The sequence below is a fragment of the Excalfactoria chinensis genome, chromosome 22 (genome assembly GCF_039878825.1).
Source record: "Excalfactoria chinensis isolate bCotChi1 chromosome 22, bCotChi1.hap2, whole genome shotgun sequence".
Taxonomy (NCBI): domain Eukaryota; kingdom Metazoa; phylum Chordata; class Aves; order Galliformes; family Phasianidae; genus Excalfactoria; species Excalfactoria chinensis.
Window position 1 is genome coordinate 4621592 of NC_092846.1, and position 13115 is coordinate 4634706.

Here is a 13115-nt window from a genome sequence, read left to right on the forward strand (position 1 = left end):
CCGAGCGCAGCCCTCCGCGCAGGGCCAGAATGGGTCAGCGCCTCCGCTCCTCCTCGTGGCGTCGGCAGCGCTGATTGCGGAGTAATTGCAGCTTAATTGGCTGCGCAGCCAGCACCGGAGGGAGGGAGCTGGGATCAGGCGTGTGCCACGTGGAGTTCGGGTACCCACCGCCACTGCCCCAACTGCTCCCCGAGCTCTGAGGCCACCAAAACCCTCGGGGGGGTCCGGCAGGAACTCAGCTGTACCCCAGGATGTGCCCATCAGCCCCACAGCACCCGCTGCCCCGGGGGGGGGGGAAACAGACACGAAGTGCTTTGGACCGGGGAGGGGCAGAATGGAGCCCTGTGTCAGCCCAGGAGAGGGAAAGCATCTCTTACAGCAAAGCATCCGGGTGTGCAAAGCATCCCAGTCCCAGGAGAAGGACGCAGGGGCTGCAGGAGCCAATGCGATGGCAATGGCAGCGTGTCCCCGCTCACCTTCCCGGGATGTTTGATCTCCGCGAAGCTTCGCACCGCTGCTGCTCCCTCCTCCTCCCCTCCGGCTTTTATTAGTTTAAACACATGGACGCATGAAAAATAAATGTTGCTCGGGAAAGACAGCGGCAGAGGGCTGGGAAGCAATTAGCATCCAAAGAGGCATAATTAGTGCTCAGAATGCAAGCGGCAGAGAAGAAATAAAGTAGCATTCGGATGCAATCAGGGTCGTGCCTGAATTACAAACCGTTAACTGAATTGCTAATTAAGCACCGTGTGTGAATCACGGCCTGTTAAGGGCCCGTATCCACGGCTGGGACAGGAGGGGGGCATGGCGCCTGGCGGGGAGGGGGCTCGGGGGTCCCCAGACCCTGCTGGGACAGCAGCAGCCACGGGGTGACGGGCAATGCCTGCCAGGCAACCTGCTGCGATTGGTTGGCTTTGCTTCGTTCGAACCATTCGGGCAAATATTTGTCCAGAGAGCGCTGGTGGGGATGGAGGTGGGAAGGATGCAGCCCCACATCCCCAATGCTCCGGGTTATCCCCATCCCTGCGCTTCCATCCACATCTCCCCACCCCTCTGTGCCCCATCCCTGCAGCACATCTCCCCCACTGCTCTGCGCCCGCACCAAGTTCACGTGCACACAGAGCCCAACCCACACGGGGGGGGATTAATTATTCACATTTTATCCAATTCAGACACGTTGCTCTAAAGGTCTGACGAGCTCTTTGCCCAGGGGGGCAGCAACACTCGCTTCCTCTCTATTTTCCCCCGGCATTGTCTCCATCTTCACCTTCCCGTTGCCTTTCTGCCATCCCCAGCGTTTCAGCAACACCCCCTGAGAGCCCACAGCCCCGCTGGGTGCCCCCATCCCCACAGCACAGCCCCCCTCGGACAGCACCGGGTCCCACCGCCCACACCGGGCCGGGCAGCAGCTCCACGTGGTTTGGGGATGAAAGGAGGCCGGCTTCGCTTGAAGCCTCGCAGTGGGGAAAGGTCTTCGGAGCGGCGCGGCGGATCAAAGGCGGCTCTTCATCTATTTTAATAAGGCTCCGCGCGGCTCCGTGCGAGGAAGGGGCTTTCCAGAGGAGATCAAAGCGCAGGAACAGAAGCGGAGGGCTCAGGGGTGAGGAAGAGGAGGGAGGAAGGAGGAAGGAGGCGGTGAGGTGTGTGCCCAGATCCCTTCACACCCCATAGCACGGCTGTGTCCCATAGGGACAGCTCTCTCCGCTCCTCAGCACGTCTCCAGCCCCCAGCTCCCACCTGTGAGCAGCAGTAGGGCCGGGCTCGCACCCAACAGCCATTCCCCACACCGGGGTCTCCCCACTGATCTGCAGCCTTAAAGGAAGGAGAGCAGAGTGAAGGTGCTCAGCTCGGGCTCCTGCAGAGCAAACGTGGAGCAAACGAAGACGTAGCGCCAGAGCCTTTATCACTCAACAGCACCAAAATGGGCCCTTTGGAGATGAAAGCCCCTCTTCTTTTGCAGAGGATTTATCGTGTTTTGTTTAAGATCAAGGAAGATTCCCCACTGGATGAGCCTCGGCCTTGTGCTGGATCCACGTCCCAAGAGGGGAGAGCAACAGCAGCACGTGATGGCACAGCGAACCCCATCGTGCAGGGCAGCACAGAGCCCAGCACTGCTCAGCTGGGGATGGTGGGAGGGATCCCTTTGATTCCAAAGGAGGGAAACCCAGCAGAGCCCATCTGCGCTGCAGGGCACACACCTGGCTCAGTGCAGCACGCAGCTTCCTGCTGACACACTCACGGTGTTCCCCAGCTCTGCTGTGCCGTGCAGTGAATGCAACGTCCCCGTGCACACCTGGCAAGGTGAGGAGCAGCCCCAGCCCTGCTGCAAGCACCCGGTCTGATGGCCAGCAGTACGGCAGCCCCCACAGCCCCCTCCCCAGTTGGAGCAGCCCCACCTCCCCGTGCAGCCCCATAGGAAAAGGAAGCAGGGAGAGAACGGTCCCCACGGGAACCCGGCTCTGCTTCGTGGTTCCTCCCTTCCTGGGGTCGCGGCATCACCCCGTGCGCCACCGAGCTCCTCCTCGCTGATGGCTCAATTATCAGCATTCAGCTCCCGCCTGCCCGCAGATCCTGTAATCAACGTCTGCGTGTGTATTCTGGCAAAATTAATCATAATTGCTGAAAGCAAGGCACACCGCACTTGTAACTTTGGTCCGTTAATTAGGATTCTGTAATTGGATACAGCGCTGCCTGTAAATCCAATTACCTGGGATTAGAGCAGCATCGGCCGGGCAGCGGGGCTGGGACCCCGGAGGCCGTGCAGACCCTCAAAGTGCTGCAGTCCCAGGTGCTGCTCCCAGCCCCGCTGCCACCCCGAGCTCTGCCCCCAGCACAGCCAGACACAACGTGGGATCCAACGCACCCGGGCAGCCAGAACAGCACGTGGTGGGCTCTGGGACACCCCAGGGTGGTCAGGATGGGGCTGAGCCCCCCAGGGATGCACACAGATCCCCCGCGGCAGGACAGCGAGCCCGATTCCACACTGCGGGCAGCCCTATTAACGTAATTAATTAGATCAGGGGCTGGTGGATTATCTAATTATAAGTGTGCCTAGCTTTGATTTTCCTGCTAATTGATTTGTATTATTTACACACAGCAACAGCTGCCCGGGCAGAGGTCGGAGCAAACGTCTCATCACTGTGTGGCACCAGGAGTGCATCTCCAGGGCGGGGGGCAACGTGGGGCTGCAGCCCATAGCACAGGGCAAGGGGCACAGGGCAGGGTCCCGCCGTGCTGCAGGCAATGCCGGCTGCTTTGGGTAAGCCTGCAGCGGACACGGTGCAGCAGAACCCACTGTATGGCTGCAAGGGGACGTGCCCTGCCCTGGGGATCCCAAGGGATGTGCCCAGGCCTGATGGCCCCACAAAGGGACACGGCGGTGCCATGGGGTCCCCAGAAGGAGGCAGGCGGTTGGGCTTCACTAGAGGGCAGCAAACTGCTGCCGTTCCCAGGGCTGTGACACGGGGCACCCTGCGGCCACTTCTCCCTTGGGGTCCCCCACGCTGCCCCCTTGCTCACAGCTCCACCTCCTCAGAGCCCACCCCGAGCACCTCCCGAGTTCCAGCTTTTAAAGCCGGAGGAGCAAAACTACACGAGATTATCACTATTATTCATGTGGTGCCCTTCAGGCTTACCCAAGGCCGATGCAAGCAACGCAGCACCAAGGTTGTTATTGCTATTAATCTCTATTATTTAGCTCTGACGTTTATTAAGTGGCCTTCCTGCAGGCTGGGCCACGCGCTTCGCATTTCTCAGACCAGAAACAAACAGTGGGAAGCAGAACATCCACAGCCTGCCCACTGAGAGCCCTGCTCAGGGGTCCCATCAGAGCTCCCACCTGGGGAGGGACGGCACTGAAGCTCTGGGTTTGTTCCAGGCACACCAACCTCCCCTGGAGCGAGCAGCAGCTTTGCTGTGTGCATTGCAGAGCAGCAGCTCCGTGCTACAGGATGGCAATCACAGCCCAAACAAGGTCTCACTGCCTTCACGTTTAAGGAGAGCATCATCAGACGTGGGGCTTTGCCCGCTAATTGCACGCAGCTCTCACGAAGCAGCAAGCTGTGCACTGTTACTGCCCGTGCGCTGCTCTGCCCCCCCCAGCACAGCACATAACCCCACTCCAGCTCTGCCCTGCCCTGCACCGGGCTCCCTTTGAATGCACCTCTGCCACGACCCCAACAAACACGGAGACACAGACCTCAGCTCCCCTCCCTGTAACGCAGAAGGCTCTGAGCAGGAGCACGGGGCCAGCGCTGCTCTGATCTCCTGCTGAAGGCATTTCAGAGTGTGAGCATCCAATTAAAATCTTTACCTCCCCAAACCTTCCTTCCACATCGGTGTGGGCAGCGGAGGAAAATCATTACTGCTGGAGAGGCGCAGCCACGGCTCACACTGCCGGCTCATTAACAGCACAGAGGCAGCACGGCGCACACAGTGACCACGCAGTGACCACGCTCACTGTGAGCAGGGCTGGCACCATCAGCTGCTGCCCAAGCCCTGGCTGCTGTTGTGGGTGAGCTCTTCCCTTCCCCAGGCTGGAGAACTCCCCGCAGCATCCCTCAGTGCTGCCTTATCTTTTTAGGATTAAGGTCTAATCTGCTCAGAGTGAGCCCAGGGCCCACGCTGGGAATGGGACTGCTGCTCACCCACCGCAGGGGGAATTGGGGGCAGAGCAGGAGAGAAGCACCAGTCAGCTTCCTGATGGTGGGGCAGGGCGGTGTGGGGCTGAGATCCAGAGAAGCCCCCTCCCCAACCCCTGTGCTGCTGCAGAGCTGCACTGAGAAGCCCCGTGCTCAGGGCAGCAGTCTGTGCTGCGATGGACCTGGAGCACAGCAGCACTGATGCACTCACACCAGCGCAGCAGCGCTAACGAGGCCCTACTAATTGGGAGGGACAGGAGCGGTGGGCAGAGGTCGACGGCTGCCTGAGGATGCTCCGTGATTTGCTGCAGCATCTCAGCACCAGAGGATCACTGCCAGGAAGGCAGCGCTGGGCCGGGGTTGCAGACCTCAGTGATGGCTGCTGCTCAGCAGTGCCTTCAGCCCACCCAGCACAGGGCTGGGAACCAGCAGGAGAACAGCAAGGGGCATTCCCTGCCCCGCCAGGCTAAACCCGGCTAATGCACAGCCTTGCAGGGACAAGGAGAAGGGTTAACAGCAGAGGGCTGAAGTGCAGCACTCCTCCAACATCCGCCTGCGTGGCAAAATCCATCACAGCGCAGCCCCTCTGTAGAGGCTGTGGGTATCACTGTAATCCAATTGCCTCCTTCTTCCCTGCCTGTGCTCATCAAAAGGCACGGAGGATCCCGACAGCTTGCCAGCATAAAGAACACAGAGGCAGTTCTTGTGCCTTGGAGCTACCACCCCATACTGCTGCCCAATGAGCTGCCATTTCATGTCCTGAAAGTTAACAGCCCAGCCAGAAGGAGCAGGGATGAGGAGCATCCCAGGGAGCAGAGCAGCACCCACAGCATCACCGTCAGTTGTTCCCTCGTGTCACAGCAGACATTAACCAGAGAAATATATGGGATGTGAATCTGAAGGCTTGGGGTCACCTCCCAGCCCTGCACCCAAAGCTTCCGGGGCGCTCACCGTGGCTCTCAGCTGCTTGGCACCCTGGCCCAGCATTGAACCCAAATCCCCATTAAACCAAGAGCCATTTTTTCCAAGGTCAGTGCCCTGGAAAGTTCCCCTTTGAAGGTGATTCTCAAGCTGCTGAAATCCAGCATCTGCAGGATTTTCCCTTATAATAATAATAATCCCGTGGAGATTTACCTAATCTCCGGGTGACTCACCCTCCTGCCTGTATCCCATCCTAATTACTGGAGCCTCTCGTGAATCCCACCTCCCTGCACAGCCGGGCTGCACATCCGTTCACCCCAACCTGCTTTGTAGCTTCTCCAGCCTGCAACGAACCGCCCCAACCGCCATCCCCCCGCAGCACAACCCCGCACAAAGCAACAGGCACTAACAGCACTTGTTCACTCGACACGAACCAACCGCGGCCAAACTCCCAGAAGAAGCAGCTGAAGCCAAGAAATCAGCAGCACTCCAAGAAGAAGCATATGTTGGTACGCATAACACTGCATCATCTCACAATAGTTAACAGCGGGCAGGGAAAAAAAGGGGGAAAACATCTTCATCCCAGGCTTTGGGCAAATCCCCATCAGGGATGGGGCTGGGAGGTCAGCAGGGAGCTCTGTCTGGTTGCTGTCTTGTTGTTGGTGGGGTGGACAACTGGAGATGCACAATGGCCACGTGCTCCCCATCCCACCACACACACGGAGCATCGTGGGTTAAAATAAAGGACGGTGGAGACCTGCGCTCAACCATCACCCCCTTGTGGTGGGAGCCTTCCTCCCCAGGCTGGGCTGAGCCTCATGCTGGGCCCAGCTAAAGCGATGCCTCCTTCACCTACAGCACTGCCAGGCTCCTTCCCCACGTCCTCCCTTCCACGGTGTTTTCCCAGCTTCATTCTTTCACTGGCAAAAGCGGGTCACCATCTGCTCTCCCTCCCGACTCTGGATGACAGCACTGCCTCTGCAGGACACAGAGCAGCCTGCTTTCCCTGCCACAGGTTGGGGAGCTCAGAGATCTCCTCTCCAATGAGGACAGCAGTGACAGCCATCACAGGGAGCCCCGCAGGCTATGAAATAATGACCAGGAAAACCCGCCGCATCCATCTGCACCCCCAGGAGATGGGAGAGCTGCAACGGCCTCTGCAAGGCAGGAAACCAACCTGCTGGATGTGGAGCTCTAATGCCCTGCCCTATGTCCATGCTGGTGCGTGGTGTAAAGCACCAAACAGGTGTTAAGTAAAGACAGCACCTCTGCCTTCCTGGTCCCTGCGATCACCTCCAGAGGAACAACCAGGAGATGTATAAGTGAGCACCCTCCTGCCAATAGTGGGGGGAAAAAACAAACAGAAAGCAACAGAACCAACGTGGGCTGCCTGCTGACCCAAAGGACCTTCCTCCTCCCCTTGTCTGCCAGGATGGGCCGTGCACAGTGACAGCCCACCCGACACATCCAGCTCAGACCCCCACCAGCACTGCCCACATCTCCCCTTCCCCAGGCTGGGCTGAACCCGGGCTGTCCAAGAGCAAAGCATCCCCGTGTCCCAGCATTACACCCCTCTGCCGCCCCAGCAAAGCCACCGAGCGGCTCCGCATCCATCCCTGCATCCCAGCACGTTGGTTGCCACGGCAACGGCCGGTTTGGAGGCTGGAAGGTTTATTATCAGTTTCTCTATTGAATAAAACCTTGGATGGAATTCTGTTTTCTCCCCGCTGATGCAAAGTGTCACGGATTTGTTTCTGACCCTGCTGAAGCTCCCTCTTTATTTATGGATTATCGAGGCCAACCTTCAGAGCTTGCTACCAAAGGCAGCGCGATGCGCACACAGAGGCAGCGCCTGGATCCTCACACACAGCACCAGAGCCCTGGGGCAAAGCAGCCTGGAACGGAGCTGGTCTGGACACTTCCCAAACCGAACAAACACGCATTGCCTGCTGTTAATTAAAGGGCGATCGGCTGCTTCCCAGGAAAAAAACAAACAGAAGAAGCCCGACCTTCCTGCAGCGCTGGGACCCATCCTGCAGGGCACTGCCCGGGGAGCAGCTCCCGTCCCACAGCAGGCAGAGAGGGTAGGAAAGGCTCCAGAAATGGGAGATTTCCACCTTGGCGGAGCTCACCATTGCAGTGCTGGGTTCGAGGGAATAAGAATCGTTTCCTGCCTTCTGCCCATGCAGCCACCCGGAATCCCCTCTGTCTCACATTGGCTGCAATCGTGCATTGAACCGACGCTGCGGTGCTTTATTGCCCTCTGCCCACTGGAAAGCAGCGCCGGGTTCCACGTTGCAGGATCTCCCTCAGCCTTCAGCTCCCACAGCTGCTCTCATCTGTTTTCAGCCATGAGGGAGCCTGGAGTTGATGACAGAAGCTTTATGAAGCGTGGAGACACGGCACGACGGTGGCAGCGCGGTAATGGGACGGCACTCATTGCTCAGTGCAGGAGCACTGCCCAGCTGGGAAATCGCCTCCCAAGCCTGCAGTCACATCCCTCCCACTTGTCGGGGAGGTTCTGAGGAGCAACAGGTTTAATCCTGCTCCATTTGCAGCACGTACCGATGGCTGCGGGCGCTCACTGTCACTGTTCTGGGGCAGCAGTGCTGCCATCTATTAGGAGATGCTCCCTGCTGCATTAAGCCCAGCAGACAGCAGGCACAAGCCCTCAAGGGCCTCCAAGCACGACTTGCTTTCTGTGTTGTTGCACGTCCAAAATGAGGCCGATCTCTGTTTATCCTCCTTGCCAAAACTTGCTAACTGGATGGAGGGCAGCGAGGGCACCGCGGATGGCTGGGCTCCATGCGCTCAGCTGGACGGGGCAGGGAGGAAAGCAGTGTGCTCTGATGCTGTGGTGGAGCGAGGTGAGCAGCATGCACACGGACTGCAGGCAGCAAAGCAAACCCATGTGCTGTCTAGCTGAGAGGCAGTTCCCTTCATGCTGCACAACTGCTTCCTCTAATCAGCTCACCGCTGAGGACTCCGACAACAGAACATGTTTTCTCCTCAAAACAAAGAGCTGATTGCAATTGATCTGGAAATGGAAACAGCCCTGAGTTATCCCCAACAAGGCCAGGGAGCTGCCTCAGCATCCCTCCATCCCCCAGCCTCTGCCCTGTTCCCACAGAGCCCCAGCCAGGCTGCGACACCTGCAGTGCAGCCCAGGTCCACCTGCACTGCACAGCTGTGCTCCTGCTCAGCACATCACCACGGGATCCCCCGAGGGATGGGGCTGAGATGATGTTCAGCACTTGCTGTGCTCAGCAGAAAGCCGTTAAGCTGCTTCCATTCCAACTCCCATCGCTGTGCCTTCCTGCTGCCACTGCTGCTTTGCTGGGTGGTGTGCGGGCTCATCCCCCAGGTTTATCACAGTGGGTGCAGCAGCGTTCACACACAGCACAGAGCTCCCTCCCCTCGGAGCAGAGGGGCTGGAGGCTGAAAGCTGTCGTGTCCTGATAGGACACAGGGACGAGCAGGTTTGGGTTTTGTTCTTTTAAACATAAAAGCACAAGGAAATTGCTTTTTAAATCTCAGAGACCGGAGCCGGTCTGATATTTAAAGCCCGTCACAGCTCTGTCACACGGGGCTGGGAATTTCTTCTTCAATTTCTCAGCATTCCCTGCAGAGCAGCGCGCAGCAGATTGCCCTGATCCACATTATCGGCACCATTTGCCTCATGAAAGACAGAGGGACCACCCGGGACCCAAAGCAAAGCTGCTGCCCTCCACCTTCCCCCTCTCATGGGCTGCATCGCATCTCTGCCTTCAGGCCCCGGTCTGAGCCATGCGGTCTGAAGCTGCTGCCCAGCAAACGAGCGGCACACGCAGAACTCCCTGAAAGAGCAGCACAGCTTTTCCCTCCGCAGGCTTCCAGACGCCACGGATAATTGATGCATGACTCCACGAGACAAAGAAATAAACCCTTCTTCCTTCTGGAGGCCCCTCCTGCCTCTCCGAGCTGGGCAGCCTTTGACCTTGAGTTCTCGCATTAATGCCTGCACACAGGCGGGCAGGATATCACACACACACCCCGCTCATCTCCTGGGGCTTCGCTTTCTTCTGCCCCTGAATAATGGCAGCTTTGTCCTCCAGTAAATGAAGGAGCAGCCACTTTATTGCAGGCCCAGCTTGTTGGCGAAGATAAACCCAGTGAAAAATGTCACCTGCTGATGCGATCCGCCCCGCGTGCCACTTTAGCAGCTGCTCCATCCCAAACACACACCATCATCAAACAGGTGGAGTAATGGCAGCGCATATAGTACATATACATAAACATGAGAGGAGGAGGAAAGGTGGCATTTCATCCCCAGCTGGGAGACCTGCTCGGTTCAGCAGTGCCAGCAGCCAGGCCCACAGCAAAGCTCCTCTTTGCAGCAGATCTGCAGACAGCCGAGCTCAGGCAGGAACCTCAGCAGCAATGGGGGCAGAAGGGAAGTGCCCCAGAACTATAGAGCTGGTTGGGACTTCGGAGCTGGAACAGCTTAACACACGGCTGCACTATGGAGCACTGGGGCTGTCAGCTGTCACAGCCATGGGGCAGAAGGGCCGGCAGACACGAGTGCTGTTTGCAGCACGACCACCCAGAGCTGCCTCCCAGCCCAGCTCCTGCTAGAAGACTCAGTGCTGTGAGCATCACTTCGAGCCATCTCCAAGCGAAGGCAAACAGTTGAATTCTGCCACCCTTTGGCAACCCTGCTTTCATTTCTTACTGAGGTCCCAAAATAAATGGAAGGCTTGGATCCAGCTCAGCAGAACACAAAGACGAAAGCCGTGTGATAAATCACCTCTTTGCAGGCACGAAGGATTCACCTGGGACAGTGCAATTACCCGGCAACCAGGAAGCAACCGTGCCTTATCAGCGTCACTCCTAGCTCTGCAGGAGCAGCTTCCACCTCTGATGTGAGCGTGTGGGAGACACCAGCTCCCTCCTGCTCCCAGCACAGCAGCTCACAGCCGTGGGGCGACGGCAGGGCTGAGCAGCAGCAGCACACTGAGCCTTGGCAGCGCGGCGCAGCCCTCCTGGGGTGTTTAGATTTACTGTCATCATTAAGGACAAAGACGCAAATGTCAGACGTGAGGCATCCCGTAATGGATTTAATGGAGGCTGGAGAGGAGTTAACTGAAACGCGGAGCATTCGTCTGGCTTTAAGTAATTATCCTTGCAGGGAGAACACTGCTACCAAAGGAGAGATGCAGTCAGTTCCGACACCTTCCCCCTGACCCCTCTCCTACTTAAAATTTCTGGCTAGCTTTGCAGAAAGGAAAGCAAGGCTGGCTCATTAAGGGAGGCACAAAGAACAACTACAGTAGGTTGGGATGGAGTCCACACGGTAATCAAAACAAGGCTTTGTAGTTAGCACCGAATTCCTGCTGTCTCAATTACGTTTGTGGAGCCCAGCCCGTGCTGCACGCAGCTCTGCGTGGTGAGACTTTTCTTTGTGCCTTATTGGCTGCTCGGAGTGGGGCTGTGAAAGCAGTTTCCTTGACAACATTCTTTTTTTTAATGGAATCTTTTCTTTTCCCCTCCCTTCCCCGCTCTGGGGCTGCACCACGAGGCCTCGCTCGGAATCCTGACTCGGAATCCCAGTTGCAAAGATAGCGCCAATAGGAACGAGCATCACACAAAGAAGTGCCCGTCGGGTCCCTGTCTCAGGCACTGCAAACAGGGCAGCAGAGCAGCTCACTAACAGCAATCAGAACGAAGTGCATCCTGCAGCTCTTCCTCCAGGATTTTCTCCCTATTAGCCCGACTGCGTTTCACAACCGGTCAATTCATTTTCAGTGCCCAAGGAGAGAAGGGAGGAATCCTACGGCTCACACAGACCCCGCCAGCCGTCCCCATCCCTGCCACACAGCACTGCAGATGACTGCTCCAGCCCTCCAGGCAGCCCCCCCTGGCTCCACAGACCTGCACCCAGCTCCCCATGCCCACAACTGGTTTGCTGCCCCCGAGCAACACGAAAAGCACGTGTCAGGACTGCTGAAATACCCTCCAGCCAAACAGACGCTCCCTTCCCTGCCAAACGCTGCAAGGACGGGATTGAAGCGTTCTGCAGGAACAAATCGATCCCTGCGTCAGCCTCAGAAAAGCAGGAGGCTGCTGCTCTCCCAGCACTTTGCTCTTCTACCTGAGCTCACAGACAGCAGTGAGATCAGAAGCCCTCCGGTGCTGCACAAACATCTCCTCCAGCCCCGTCTGCGCCAGCCTTGATGGGTTTTGCTGTCCTTTTCTCTAGGAAAATGCCCTTATTTCGGCCCTAAAGCTGTTTATATTTCACGCAAGAGCGTCCTCTGCCCTTTTACTGCTGTAAATTGAAACCTGAAATGGCAATAAATCACAGAACAAAGTGGCACAAGACTCAGGCTGCGTGGAGAATCACTGCAGCACAACGAACCCCAAAGCACCGAGTCTGGCCAGTTGGAATAACCAGCAGGACCACATCATTCAGCAAGCCCACGGGATGACAGCAAGGCCAACACAAAGCAGAGACAAAACAGTAGCCCAGGAAGGTCAGCAGCTCGGCACAGCGGCCTTGCCAAGGATCATGCAATGTCCTTCTGAGCACGGTGCCAGGCAGGGCATCACGCTGCGCCCCACTCCAGAGCACAACAACCAGCAGCAGCAGCACAGGGCCCTCCCAGCACCACAGCCTCCAACATGCACATCCCTGCAGGGTGCTCAGCATGGGGACAGGCCTTTCTATGACGGGCTCCAGCTCTGCATTCAGCAAAGCCTCCCCACCAAGCGGCACCAAGAAGCACAGGAGAACGGCCTGGACCTGCTTTGTCCCCACTGCTGACTCAGAGCACAGCCCTAAAGGAGTCACAGCATTACTCAGCTCTTGGTTGGCAGAGAAGAAGCAGCTCCTTACCTGTTTCCTTTCCCCCTGGAGATGTTCTTATCCCTCCACAGGTTTGGATCAGGATTTTTTCCCAGCGCTGCCTCTCGGTTTCCCTCATTTGCGTCCATCTACAAAGTTAAGCCCTGTAAGAAAGCGCACAGTCACAGCCACCTCAAACCCCAGCTGCCCTGCCCAAATAAAGCCCCCCGAGCTCCGTGCTTCACCCACAGCCACCCCTCCAGGACAGAAGCCCCCCGCCTGGCCCAGCGCTGCCCCTCACACTGCAGGCTGTGCTCACACAGTGCCACCCCAGCCAGGCTGTGCCCTGTGCTCCCCAGGCAGCAGAGTGCAGGCAGTGAGCAGCACCTGCACCAACTGCCGGCTGAGCAGCAGCTCCATGAGACACCTTCCTTTGTTCTGTCCCACCAGCCACAAGCGGCACAACCTGGAGATACGGGGAATGGTCTCTAGTTTGTTAGAACTGCACTATTACAGGAGTGAGCCCAGGTTTCCGACCCACGCAGTCACCCCACTTCTGCTTATGCTCAGCAGAAGGACCACCTTACCAATAGAAACAGGCATGGGAGTGAGTTATCCCCACTAAAAGGAAGTATCAGTAACTGAAGTTACCTGGATAGGAGTGAAAAGAATTACCAAGAGAAACGAGCAGCTCCCATCATAATATGGAGACACCACAAGCGTAATTGGAA